This window comes from Numida meleagris, chromosome 2 (assembly GCF_002078875.1).
Source record: "Numida meleagris isolate 19003 breed g44 Domestic line chromosome 2, NumMel1.0, whole genome shotgun sequence".
Lineage (NCBI taxonomy): Eukaryota > Metazoa > Chordata > Aves > Galliformes > Numididae > Numida > Numida meleagris.
Genome location: NC_034410.1, coordinates 76,695,592 through 76,706,210, shown reverse-complemented (window position 1 = coordinate 76,706,210; position 10,619 = coordinate 76,695,592). Strand labels below are relative to the sequence as shown.

The window sequence follows — 10,619 nt, the reverse complement described above, 5'->3', positions numbered from 1 at the left end:
ATACCCAGACATCTCAGGGCCCAGACAATATCATGGCTCACAAAGGTGATGTATTTCTCAGGTTTGCTTCCAGATGGCCTAGAAAGAATCAACTTGCACATCCAAAATGGACTTGGTTCAGGAAGTTCTGTTATCTGTGTTATCAGTCAGTGCCCCTGTGACAAATTTCCTCAAGAACTTGGTTGAGACACCTAAAATGCTGTTTCTTATATCGCCCCCAAGAAGTCCATTATATCAACTTTCTACTAAATCTCTCAGAAATGCAGAAAATACACACGACAATTGAATACATCTTAAGAACGAGAAGTTGGTAAAATGAAACATTTACTAGATTTTTAAAAATTGTATATCTGAAAAAAAGATCAGTAATTAATAAAATTGTCAGTAACCATCTTTTATGAGTCCTGCACATCAATTTGTTCTTGTAACACAGCAAGCTACAGTAATACTACTACATGTCCATATATACAGAAGTAAATGTATGATATATATATGGTTTCCAGAACTGCATTTTTTCTTCCTTTACAAAATAAGTTTTACAGATTGTGGATGGCAAACTGATAGCCATTATAAACTGTTAGTAGGGCAGAAAGGTATTGATTTCCTTTCAGGACGCTGAAGCCCAGACAAGAGTGCATACATGTCTGCTGGAAGTCCTATCAGAATTACTTCCCTCCAGAATTTCCACCTATTAAGAATAAATAGCTTATAATTAGAATTCAATGTCATTATGAAAGAATTACAAATAAATTCTGCTTTTCTCTTAAGACAGATGGGCAAAAAAAAATTTAACAACAACAAAAAAAACTCGCACAACTAACTAACAAAACTTGAGTAATAGGAAATAAAATGTGTTTCGAAAAAAGAAACATCACCAAAACCTGCCCTGAAAAATTAAAATAGTATTTCAAATGTCTCTCATATCCCTCTTTTCCCTACTTACTTGACCTTTCTGGAACCATAAAAGGAACTCTAAGATCTCAGGAAAAAATGAAACTACCTAATTTTTCAAAGCAGATATTCACAGTTTATTTGATCTCAGTAAATTTCCAGTATAGGTTTAGAGACCTGTCTTTTTTCCCTTACAGATATGAAGACCTTCCAGAAGCTTATTCACTCATGAAATGATAAATTTTCAAGTAAGAGAAGGTGTCTAAGATTAAGAAGTCCAAGTTACAGTTGAGAGTTTTCATTCTTTAAATGTTATGGAAGAGGTAAGCTAAACATCAGAGAGTAAAAGCTGAGAGAACTTATTCAGGCTGCTCATCAATCTACAAACACTAATTAATGACAAAAGTGTTCTGAAAATCATCACATTTCAGTTCAACCTCCTAAAAGGCCATTTCCTCTTATAATTACCCACGAACTTCATCAGAGCCCTACTTCACATGCAATGCTAAATGCTGTAATTCAAATGCAAAAACAAATGTGAACAGAGGCACAAATATGATCCCAGTTCACATGAATTCATCACAGCCATGTGAATTTCCAAAAAATCTACACATTCAGGTGGATCAGTTATACTTAACCCTGGAGGATAATTGAACTTAAAAGCCCATTTTAAAAAATAAACTGACTAAAGACTGCAATGTTTGTCCAACTCCTTTATAAAAAGACTGTGACAGCACCCCAAAAGAAATACCGACTCAAAATAATCATGGACTCCGTACAAAAAGTTGAGACATTCAGAGAATGAAGGGGCAGTGCAATCCTTTTTTTTAGCCAATGATTGTGATAATTGTGTTCCATTAATAAACAAAAAAACACATAAGTGAAAGGAAGGGAATCCACTGCAGCTCTGGAAATGCAATCCCAGTCCTGGGAAATGACAAGCAAGTTACAGACAGCTCTGACAAACGTAGTCCTCACAAAGTTACCTGAATTGTCATGTCAATCTATGAGTCAGTACAAGTATGAAATATCTGAACTGATCTTTTCCCCGCACTGTCACCCACCACATCTATCACTTCAATGAGAAGATAGATACATATGTACTATGTACATTTTCTTTGAATAGTTTTATGACTGTCATTTCCTTTTTGATGGCTATGATACTCACTAAACATCATAAATTTCAATTATTCTTTCTTCAAAACTAGGTGTTCAATCACAGTTTTTACTCTGTATTGCAAAAGCATGAGTAATTCTCCAGGGGAGAAACACTTTTTCATCTCTGCTCTGCAGTCAGGTGCGGTGGAGTGTCAGAATGTGGTTTATGTCACATATCAGCAGGTCAGGGGGCCACTGTTCTGAAATGGAATCCACATATCCATACCACCCGGACCTGCTGTCTGACCTTCTCCTGCCCCTTCCCCCTGAACCAGTAAGGATATCACAGAACTTTTCTGACCTGCTGCAAACTGTAATGCCTGTTCTGTGAATAAAACTCAATTTAAACACAAAACCTCTTCCTTTCCCCTCATTCATCATCAGTTTCGACAACACCATACTTACACCGGCATATAAAACACACTCTTCACACTAATGCGTTCAGAGGTACTTACAATGATAAATGCTGTTATCAGAGATGCGCAGCGTGTCTAACATGCTGCTGCAGGACTATCTGTTTTGTGCCAAGGAATTAGCTGATAGCATCCGTTCACCTAGGAGCTATCAGTACAGCTTCTCAGCAGGCCTCCTTTTACCATTTTTTTTTAACCACTTCATTTTGACAATTTCTGCCTAGGAAAAGCCTAACATAGCGGAACTACCTAAGACTGTCAATAAATAGAAATCTGAACAGATAAAATCACTTTATATTTAACAGTTGAAAAGCAACAAGAGACGATTTGACATTTTAAGAGGAGGTAACACCAAAAATAAACAAGACTTGTCATGTTATCCTACGCAATCCTAATTACAAGTACAAAACCCACAGGCAATATAAGTAATGCAGCTGAAGTAGAGATGCTGAGGAGCAGAAGGCTTCATAGCCACACTGGACATTGGTATGAAGAACCAGCAATGAGCACACAGATCTGAAATGTAATGAACTCACACCTTAGAGAGACAACAATAAACAGCTGCTACGTACATGCCACTGCTGCTGGAATCCAAAATTACTGTTAATTTTACCATTGTTGCGCATCATTAATAATAATTGATCATAACACAATCCCACTCTGACAGATAAAATCTAAATGGAATAAAAAGGAGCCCTTGTCTCAGATGTGAAAGGTTTATAGTGTGCAACAAACACCAGCAACTAAGTCAGGAAACTCGCTGAAATGGGCGTATTGCCGTTTTGGCAAGCACTGAAGACAAATAGCAGCAGCAGCCCCAAAATTTTAACATTTTCATGCCATAAAAGCAAATAAGGGTTTTGATGAAGGGAGATGAAGAAAAATGAAGGCTTGTGGTTTTGCTAAGGCATACTGGAGAACATGAAAAGAGTTATTTGCAGACTATGTCTAATATTAGAGTTGTAAGGAAACATCGTATATATCTTCCATATTTATAGAGTTGATTTGGGAATATCCTTAGGTAGAAGAGTAAAATTCAGTTGGGGATTTATCTGAAATTTCTGTAGACAGATGTATTCCTTGAAGTAATATTTTAGAATGAGATGGATGACTGAATCAGATTAAAGTTATTTAATTTAATTTCCAAAATGCCTAACAGTAAAATAAAAAAATGTGAAAAAAATGTTTTCTAATTTCTCTTTCACCTATATTGCTTAAATGAGTTGTCTGTTCTATTTATTCTTAGTATTGCTCTTGTTGTTACTATAGCATAACCAGAATATCTTTTTTACCTCTTATATGTAAGGAATTTTCAGTAATGATAAATCAAGTACTGTAAGGCTGGTCAGAAAGCCTCTGATAAAAATTCTTTAAAGAAAGAGAAAAGAGAAGCAGTAAGACTGCTGAGATTAGCCTTTCCAAAAGAAGAAATAAAAGATTAAATACAGCAAAGTAGGCAGTCTGGGAGAAGGAAAATGAAGGATTTTTACCGAGAGTTGCTTCCCATTGTTTAATTTAAAATGTAACTTTAACCTTTATTAAGAGATACTGAAAAGCAGGACCTTAAAAATAATACAGCATAACTTAACACCTTAAAGACTTTAAAGACAGCCAAGCTATGGTGCATTGGTAACTGAAGGACTGAGGTAGCCTTAAAGCACAGGGAAATTTAAAAAATATTGGCAGCAAGTGGAAAGTGTCTTAAAGAAGAAAGCATTCAGATGGAAGATAAGCATGTAATGTTGAAAAGAGCTATTTGTAAACATATCTGAAATCAGTTTTGATAAAGAAAAGAGTAACACCAGCAAATCAATGTTACAGTCAGACACTAAAGATTTTCTCATACTATGATAATGATGCAGAAGCAGCACACTCAAAATATTACACTCATCATTACTAACTTAATTACAACTGATTTGACTTTTTTTTTTTTTTTTTAAGGCTAGAACACAGAAGAAACCATCGGAGAAATTTTATAATTGCTTAGGGAATGCTTTTAACATCATATAATTGCCACACAATCACTATCGCCACTGGGGAAACTATCTGTAGGCTTGAAAATTAGACAGGCAAAAGTGAAGCTTTTTGTTTGAAACAGAAAGAGAGTAAGTATCCATTTTCTCACGTGAAATATTTGCATGATTTGATTTCTATGTATGTTGTATGCTCAGCTTCAAATACGGAAAAGCATAGACACACAAGATTTTCAGCCAAACTCACTTGTGATATAAATGACAATGATTGTAGTAAATCATAGAATCTACCAAGTAGGAACAGATCCACAAAGGTCATTGAGTTCAACTCCTTTCTCCATGTAGGACTACACAAAATGGAAATCCTATAACTGAGAGAGATGTCCAAATGCTCCTGGAAATCCAGCAGCTTGGGTCTGCCCTGGGGAGCCTGTGCTAGTGCCCAAACACCCTCTGGTGAAGAACCTTTTACCAGCACCCAACCTGACCCTTCCCTGACACAGCTCCATACTGCAAAGACAATTTATTTCCAGTTGAGTTCATGGAATGGGACACCATTTACTTCCACAAACAAGAAATCAGAGTTCAAATGATTCAGCTGAGAACCAAGTGAATAAAAACATGAGAAGAGGTGCAAAGACCTGTCCTGAGCAAATGATATATTTTTAACATACATTTAAATGGGAAGGTCTCTCACTTAGGCAGAAAGATAATACGTTTTTCTGGACAGTCAAGACACTTCTTCTATCTGTCCTTAGCAAAATGGTTACCCTTTAACCTTCACATCAGGTCTCATCACTGCCTTTGTTAACGGCTAGACAAATAAATGATTTCCTGTTGATATTCTAATATAAACTTCACTCACATCAGTCATGCATGCATATTTATCCTCAGACTCCAAAAGCACTGGTTCCTGATGAGTGTTAGTGGACTTGTAGAACAAAGCTCTCAGGAAGCTGAGGATCTATTGATTTTTTTCCCTTCCAATTTGAAAGGAAGCATACAAGATACAAGCATAGATTTGAACTTATTTATCTTAAAGTTTCAGACAGGAAACAAAGAAAGGTCATGTGCATCTGTTGGTAAAGATGTGCTTTTTCGACAAATAAAATATCAGTCATATCAAATTTGATGATTATTAAATTTAATATCTATCTAGCGGGCCTGAGAACATTCACTTCATTTAAATTAAAGAAAAACCTTTGTATTTGAAGAAGCTTTTCTCCACTTACATGAAAATACATAGAAATCAGAAAGCTCAAAAAAAAGATTTCTGACCATCAAAATAAAAATTCTACTAAGATGAGAGATCTTCACCCAAAATTAAGAGGCAGCACAAAAATTTTGAGGGCTGCTTTGATAGAAATGCCTCCCATTTTATGATGTTGGCCCACAGTGTCAGAGGTGGTATGGCAGTAGAGGTTGAACACTCCCACCAATACTCCATTACATTTTGTTGCCATGTGATGGATGGCAGCAGAGGGGCAGTCTGACAGAATGGTGTCTGACATGGAAGTGCATACAGAGCAATGATGTTTCACCGAATTCCTCCGTGTGGGAAAGATGGCACTCACTTACATTCATCGATGCTTGCTGAATGCTTATGGAGACCAAACAGTGGATGTGAGCACAGTGAGGTGGTGGGTGGTGTGTTTCAGCAGAGGCAATAGTGACAGTTGGTCACTTCCGCTGGCTAAGATTTTTACGAGCACGACATGCAAGCCCTTCTTCATGGCTGGTGAAAATGCACAGCTAATGGTGGTGACTGTGCTGAAAATTAGTGTTCTGTAGCTGAGCTCTATCAAGTAGTGTTTTTGTGCTCTTTGTATCTGTTGTAGTTTCCATGGAAATAAATAGTAGGCACTACTTTTGGAGCCAACCTATGCGTATGGTAGTGTTTGGAGACTGAACAAACAGAAATATCTCTTTGTATATATATATAAATACACTAAAATATATATATACACACACACAAAAATCCACAAGCAAGCCCACGTATTTAGAATAAGGTTAAGCGTGTAAGCTTATAACTACTCACTCTTTGTCTTTTAACAGTCCACCATTACAGATTTCAAGCAATGAAGGACAACATACTGATGAATCAAAAGATGAAAAAACAGCTAGCAGACATTGTTTTATGTAAAAATCTGATATTAAATCAGAATTTCCATAAACACCCTATACTGTATGTATTTTAACAGTTTTGCTATCCTTTCTTCAGGCATAGTGTGCATCTTGGAAAAGAAGAGCTATGCTTTGCACAAAAAAAAATAAACAGATGAATCTGTTCACATTTTGTTTTCTCTTAATAAACAACATTAGGCAATAAATTGTTGTTGTTATCCTTGTAGGATACTACTTGTAGTATCCTATACTGTAGGAAAGAGAATACTTACAGCAGGAGGTACTCCCCTGGATGTACTCCTTAAAAACTCAAATTGCACAACAAGGATTATTTTTTATTTAAATGACAACAGGGTTCCTCCTCTCTGCTGAGTCTAACTCCAACATTAGAAACTTGAGTTTAGCTTTCCTTATGGTGAAGGAAAGGGAATCAATATATTCCAAGAAAACAACTTGGCTACAGAGCCATGGGGGAAAAGATTACTGTCCCTCTTGCCTACTTTGCATACAGAAATAAAAGATTTGCTGAGGCAAGAGTCAGGGAAAGAGGGTGAGCACCATTATCCAGCCTTGTGGTTAGGATATGCAGGAGTGTGGGAGACCTGAGTTTTGATCCCTTTCCAGTGTTTTGTTGTTGTCACTGTTTTGTTTCATTTTTAATTAGAAAAAGAGAAAGGATATTCAGGCACCTAAAAAAAGACTTCCTTCAATGACTCGTAGAAATGCTTTATTTCTCTGACTAATTCCTGGCTCCATAGTGTATATTTTCTAGCAGTGGTGGATTTCAGAGGTGAGGTTCTTTGAACAAGAAAAGCTGGTTTGCCTCCCTTGAGACCTCTTCTTGGGACAATTTGTGTTTGTCAAAGATACACAGAACTTGCAGCAGGAACTGGAAAAATCTAGTCTTGTGATAAGATAGACTTAAATAATGTGCCTTTGGACAGTGACCAAGGCTTTGTTTATCTTCTGGGAATTTTTGAATATCAGGAACTATAAATTCTTACTCTCCACATCTCAAGTTAAAAAAAAAGTTCTAACCAGCTCTGTTTCTTAAACCACAAAATCGTAATGCCACCATCATGCATGATTTACCAAAATAATTGTTCAACCTCATGAACAAAGTATCACAATCTTGAGAGGTATCTCAGAAAATAAAGCACTCTGACCACGTAACTATTGACAAATATAGCTCACTCACATTCATCATAATCTGTTTTTTAAACCTCCCACAAGAAATATATATATATATATTTTTTTTTTTACCTAAAATCACCATCAAGTTTCTGGGTATAAGTTTCTACAGTGAGGCACAAAGGATAAAGCATTCTAAGATTAACAGATACATTTGCTAAAGCAATGTTAATATTATTTACACTGTAGAGCATATAATGCAGTCCATCTTCACAGAAATACATTCATATTTTTCAGTTGGAGATCCAATTGCCCAAACTAAACTGGGTCTAAAGCTACTGTGGGCATCCACCACATCTCTGGGCAACCTGTTCTTGTGGTGAGGCACTAGCACAGGGTTGCCCAGAGAGGTGTTGGAACTCCTGTCCTTGGAGACATTCAGGGTCAGGCTGGACCAGGCTCTGAGCAACCTGATTTGGGGGTAGGTGTCCCTGTTCATTGCAGGGAAATGGGACAATACAACCTTTCAGGGTCCCTTCCAATTAAAATGATTCTATGATTCTATTTTGTCTCTGCTAACTCTGCCTATTTTGCATCAACTCCTTTTGCCAAACACAGTTCCCACACTTCAGAGAAATTTCTGGTAGAATTGTGGAAACACCAGAGGATCTTTGGCACCAAATTTTATAGCACCAAAGTCATGACATTCCCATTCTTGCAGACAGACATGCACTTAAGTTTAACAGCACCAGACATCTCTGGCATTCATGTCCTTACAGTATGTCCAGACTAGGCACTGTCCCTCTGTTCTTATTTTTTTAAAATCCAATTCAGTACACACACCTAGCTTAGGTCTACCAGATCAATATCATATAAGGATGCATAGTTTCAACTGAAGAGCTTCTGGATAAAGATCACATTATGTTATAAAGATCACATCATATGTAATGACCATATTATATATATCACATACAGTTTTCAACAGTAGAAGCTGGAACACAAACTCCAGCCTCCTAGGATCAATCAACAGGCTACAGGACATTCTTGGATGTTAGCCTTTTCTTTTGACACATTCCAGAACTGAAGAGATATTTAGAGATAATTTCCCACACCCACTCAAAGGAATTTATTTCATACAACGCAATTGCATTGAAAGAAAAGACTATGTCTTAGCCTAAACCACATCCTACATCATTCTTCTCTGCAATTCCTATTCCGATGGTTTTGCTGAACCCCACCTTTAGGAATCTCTCTCCTCATGCAGCCAAGTAGCTCACATAAGTCGGGGTCATGGAGACAAAGAGCATAGTGTCCAACCTATCTATTCTTCCCTCCGTCTAGATAAGGGAAAGCGATCATAGAATCATAGAATGTTTTGGGTTGGAAGGGATCTTTAAGATTATCTAGTTCCAAGCCCGCTGCTATAGGCAGGGATATCTCCCACTAGACCAGGTTGCTCAAAGCCCCATCTGCAGTAGTGTTGATTAGTTATCCTACTGCAAAACTGATAGAACAACAAAAAGGAAGAAAGAACTCATGAGTGCTTGCAAGCTGCTAATTTAAAAGCTTTTTTTTTTTATGACCATAGTCCTAGCAGTAGAAACCACTCATCACTAATGTATAAACTATACAAACGAAATGGAGTTGGACCCAGAGCTTGCTCCTTCCACTCCGTGCATCGTCCCATTATGGCAGTACTTCCAGGCACAGAAATTTTCAGGTCGAGGGAGTTGATCCTCCTCCTCTACTCTGCCCTGGTCAGGCTTCACCTGGAACATTGTATCCAGTTCTGGGCTCCCCAGTACACAAAAGACAGGGATCTCCTGGAGAGGGTACAGTGGAGGGCCACAAAGATGATAAAGGGCCTGGAGCATCTCCCCCGTGAGCAAAGGCTGAGTGACCTGGGTCTGTTCAGCCTTGAGAAAGGAAGACTCAGAGGAGATCTGATCAATGTCTATAAATATCTAAGGTGTGGGAGGCAAAGGGACTAGGCCAGACTCTTTTCAGCAGCATGTTGCAATAGGACAAGGGGAAATGGTCACAAACTGAAGCACAGGAAGTTCTGCACAAATTAGTGTAAGAACATCTTCATAGGAGGGTGACGGAGCACTGGAACAGGCTGCCCAGAGAGACTATGGAGTCTCCTTCTCTGGAGATGTTCAAGATCCTCCTGGATGCCTACCTGTGCAACCTGATCTAGGGAGCCTGCTTTGCAGGGGAGTTGGACTAGATGATCTCTAGAGGTCCCTTCCAGCCCCTACAATTCTGTGATTCTGTGAAACAAAATGACAGTACTACTTAGAATTTCCCTAACTGGTACGTACAATTTCAGTTAACAATTCCAGAGAGGTGTGAAAAAAATTAAAATGGAAAAGTAGATCAATATTTGATATGAAAATGTAGAATAACTAGAGAAATGAGTGAAAAAAATGAAAATAAAAAAAAAATCATAGAGACACTCAAAATTAAGATAAAAATGTTAAGGTTAGTCTATCCAAGAAAGATCAGGTGATCCATCATTTTTATATAGGTTTGAGGTTTTTCACTTCTTTAAATATTTTAAAAGTTCATGTTTTGCCACCAGTATAGATTCAGAGTGGAATAATACAGCTTTCACAGCAGACATCAAACTCTTCTTCATTTAGTGGGAAAGAGAATATAAATAATGTAGGAGCAAACAATACAACTCCCAAACATACTAATGCTTGGAACTTGTATATTTCAAAAGCAGTAAAAATATGAAAGGCAGTTACATAAGAATTTATCATGTATACTGTTCCTTGCTTTTTACTTTTTATATTCTCGATCCATAAAATTAAAAGGGGGATTCTAAAACAAAGTTCTATGCTCTGAGGCAAAGTGATTATGATTAAGTACATGAGTGTTGCATGTCTTAAGGTTAATTACTTCAATTTACAAATGAATTAAT

General features: G+C 37.2%; 1 long non-coding RNA gene across 1 annotated transcript in view; it reads right to left on the bottom strand.

Annotated features, from left to right (window-relative positions):
• LOC110394897 overlaps positions 305–10,619 on the bottom strand; it is a 60,917-nt gene continuing 50,602 nt past the window's right edge. The window contains exon 6 of the long non-coding RNA XR_002436008.1: positions 305–688. This is a non-coding gene — a long non-coding RNA (uncharacterized LOC110394897). The remainder of the gene's footprint in view (positions 689–10,619) is intronic.